This window comes from Colobus angolensis, unplaced genomic scaffold (assembly GCF_000951035.1).
Source record: "Colobus angolensis palliatus isolate OR3802 unplaced genomic scaffold, Cang.pa_1.0 Scaffold51, whole genome shotgun sequence".
Classification (NCBI taxonomy): Eukaryota; Metazoa; Chordata; class Mammalia; order Primates; family Cercopithecidae; genus Colobus; species Colobus angolensis.
This window is the reverse complement of record NW_012118599.1, coordinates 13,981,134-13,985,029: the sequence shown is the minus strand read 5'-3', so window position 1 is coordinate 13,985,029 and position 3,896 is coordinate 13,981,134.

Below are 3,896 nucleotides of genomic sequence, written 5' to 3'. Positions count from 1 at the left end.
GTTTTTTTGTGGCCTTTTTGTGTGTGTGTTTTTCCCCCCCCCCGAAACAGAGTCTGCTCTGTCACCCAGGCTAGAGTGCAGTGGTGCAATCTTGGCTTACTGCAACCTCCACCTCCCAGGTTCAAGTGATGGTTGTGCCTCAGCCTCCCTGGTGGCGTGCGCCTGTAATCCCAGCTACTCCGGAGGCTGAGGCAGGAGAATCACTTGAACCTGGGAGGCAGAGGTTGCAGTGAGCCGAGATCGCACCACTACACTCCAGCCTGGGCAAAAAGAGTGAAACCACCCCCCCCCCAAAAAAAAAAGTCTCAAGTAGATAGTGTCTCCAGGGACCTGGCAGAAGCAAATGTAATCCTTTCTTGAGGATTGTTCTTTAAACCCAGGCCTCAAGGAATTCTTTCAGTTAAAATTTCAAGGAATATGAGCTTACAGTTAAAGCACACAAGGAAAGAAACCACCATGAGCAAGAGTCATTAGGAACAAAGGGCAGCAGGATCAAACTGGCAAAAATTAAAATGTGAGAAGCATAAAATAAAAAATACAAAATGTCTTATGTTTAAAGAAAAAGTGTGACAAATTAATGTCAAAAGGTACTAAACTGGTGTGATTAAAAAGTAAAACTTAAGGCTGGGTGCCGTGGCTCACGCCTGTAATCCCAGCACTTTGGGAGGCCAAAGCGGGCAGATCACGAGGTCAGGAGATGGAGACCATCCTGGCTAACACGGTGAAACCCCGTCTCTATTAAAAATACAAACAATTAGCTGGGCATGGTGGCGCATGCCTGTAATCCCAGCTACTCGGGAGGCTGAGGCAGGAGAATTGCTTGAACCCAGGAGGTGGAGATTGCAGTGAGCTGAGATGGCACCACTGCACTGCAGCCTCAAAAAAACAAACAAACAAACAAAAAGGTACACTACGGGAAGTTAGAAACTACATGGTTAAGCAGCAGATTAGACTTCTTCCTAAAGGGAGAATGAACTGGAAATAGGTCTGAAGTTACACAGAGGGAGCACTGACATACAGAGAAATGGAAACTAAGGAAAAGCGGTTAAAAAACATGGGAGAGGCTCAGGCGCAGTTGCTGACACCTGTAATCCCAGCTTTTTGGGAGGCATAGGGAGGATCCCTTGAGGTCTGCAGTTGGGGACCAGCCTGGGCAACATAAGGAGACTTTGTCTCTACAAAAAAAATTAAAAATCAGACATGTGACACACGCCTATAGTCCTAGCTCCTCTGGAGGCTGAGGCTGGAGGATTGCTTGAACCCAGGAACTGGAGGTTGCAGTGACCTGTGGTGGCATCACTGCACTCCAGCCTGGGTGACAGAGCAAGATCCTGTCTATAAAACATAACAAAATGGAAGATAAAACAAATATGAGATTTGATACAATCAGAATTTCAAGAAAGAATATTTCAAAGAGGCTGGACATTTTCTAGAATTTTTTTGAGACAGGGTCTCCCTCTCGCCCAGGCTGAAGTGCAGTGGCACGATCTTGGCTCACTGCGACCTCCACCTCCCAGGTTCAAGCTATTCTTCTGCCTCAATCTTCTGCCTCAACTCCCTGAGCAGCTGGGATTTCAGGTGTATGCCACCACACCTGGCTAATTTTTGTATTTTTGTAGGGAAGGGGTTTCACCGTGTTGTTGGCCAGGCTGGTCTCAAACTCCTGACTTCAAGTAATCCACCTGCCTAGGCATCCCAAAGTGATAGGTTTACAGGTGTGAGCCACTGCACCTGGCCAAGATTTTTTTTGTTTTGTTTTTAAGGCTAGATAAATCATAAGCTATGGAACATTTGAAAGTCTATCCAGCCTGGGCAACATGGTGAAACCCCATCTTTACAAATAATACTCAGGCGGCTGAGGCAGGAGGATCACTTGAGCCTGGGAGGTCAAGGCTGCAGTGAGCCATGATTGTGCCACTGCACTCCAACCTGGGCGACAGAGTGAGACCCTTTCTTAAATAATGCCTATCTTAAAAGCTCTATGCCCCCAGTTAGGAGACTGAGGTGGGACAATCCCTTGAGGCTAGGAGTTCAAAGCTGTAGTATGCAGTGATTGTGCTTGTGAACAGCCACTGCACTGCAGCCTAGGTAACACAGTGAGATCCTGTATCTAAAAAAAGGCAGCTCTTGGGCCAGGCCTGGTGGCTCACACCTGTAATCCCAGCACTTTGGGAGGCCGAGGAGGGCGGATCACAAGGTCAGGGGATCAAGATCATCTTGGCTAACACGGTGAAACCCCATCTGTACTAAAAATACAAAAAATTAGCCAGGCATGGTGGCACGCGCCTGTAGTCCCAGCTACTCAGGAGGCTGAGTTAGGAGAATTGCTTGAACCTGGGAGGTGGAGGCTGCAGTGAGCCGAGATCGCGCCACCGCACTCCAGTTTGGGCAGCAGAGTGAGACTCCATCTCAAAAAAAAAAAAAAAAAGGTAGCTCTAATGAAAAGGAATAGAAGTAGAATCGGAAGTTAGGACATCTATTGCTTAATGCTTCTGGGATGGGGAAGATGTAGTTCTGGTGATAGAAACGGAAGCTGCAGCATAATGGAAGATGAAGGAGAATCTGCTCTCCTGGTGATTGTAACCCTAGGGATGTAGCTACTGGGACAGGGGGAAGTGAGGGACCCAGTGCTGCAGGGTCCCTGTTGTCACATATGTCAATCCTACTTTAAAGTCAAAGAATGGATTCTGGCTGATAAAGCCTATCAGAATCACGGTGTTGATGTGACGGTGTCCCATTGCCACCAAAATGTGTTCTCTACTTTCTCTCTTGCTTCACTCTGATTAGCTAAGTCTTGGTCATATGGCTTTACAGCACTGGGAATACCAGGATCTGGTCTTTTATAGGGTAGGAAGTGGGCCCTATCTTCTGTGTAGATTTGTCGTGGGGAGTTTCCCAAGCATGGGAAATGGGCTCAGATGATGTGGTTATAAAATGTGAATGTCCACTAAAAGGCAGTCAGTGTTGGCTACCCTAAGCCTTCAAACTGCTGCTTTTCCCCTTCAACAAGGACCAAGGGGAGATACTGGAAAGCTCTGAGCTTTAGCTGTTGGTTTTTGGTTTTCGTTTTTGGTAATAGTTTTATTGAGATATAGTTCACTTAACTACACAGTTTACCCATTTAAAGTATACAGTGTTTTTTAGTATATTTACAGAACTGTGCAACTATTACCACAATTTTGGAACATTTTTGACCCCCCCCCCCAAAAAAAAGAACCCGTATGTCCTTTAGCAGTCATCCTCAATCTCCTCAGCCCTAGGCAACCACTCATCTACTTTCTGTCTTTATAAATTTGCCTATTTGGGACATTTCATATAAATGGAATCTGTATGTGGTCTTTGCTTGGTTTTGTTTTTGGGGAGGTGGGGGCTGACTACTTAGTCTTGACCAGCCAAGGTCCCAACCCAGCTGTAGAAATATAACGAGTCACAGCTGTGAGGATGGCCTCACAATGGGCTCAGGGTAATCAACTTCTGTCCCCTGAGTTTATCTTAGAAATGAGGCCAACTGTCTGCCCTCTAGAATGGATGGCTCTGAGGGAGAGAAAGGTTCACTTCCTTCTTGGTGCTGGTGACAGAGGCTGGACTGTGCCTGAAGTCAAAGCTTCTCACCTGGATTTGGGCAAATCAAGGAGTCCCGAGTCTTGGGGTGGGGTGAGATGTGTGCTGAGGAGGGCAACACAGGAAGTGCACTGCAGATGGCGACATGCAGGGTTTCAAGGCCAAAGCTGGTGTGTTCTTCCCTTAAGAATTGCTGTAGGCCGACTGTGGTGGCTCACGCCTGTAATCCCAGCACTTTGGGAGGCCGAGGTGGGTGGATCACCTGAAGTCGGGAGTTCGAAACCAGCCTGACCAACATGGAGAAACCCCGTCTCTACTAAAAATACAAAATTAGC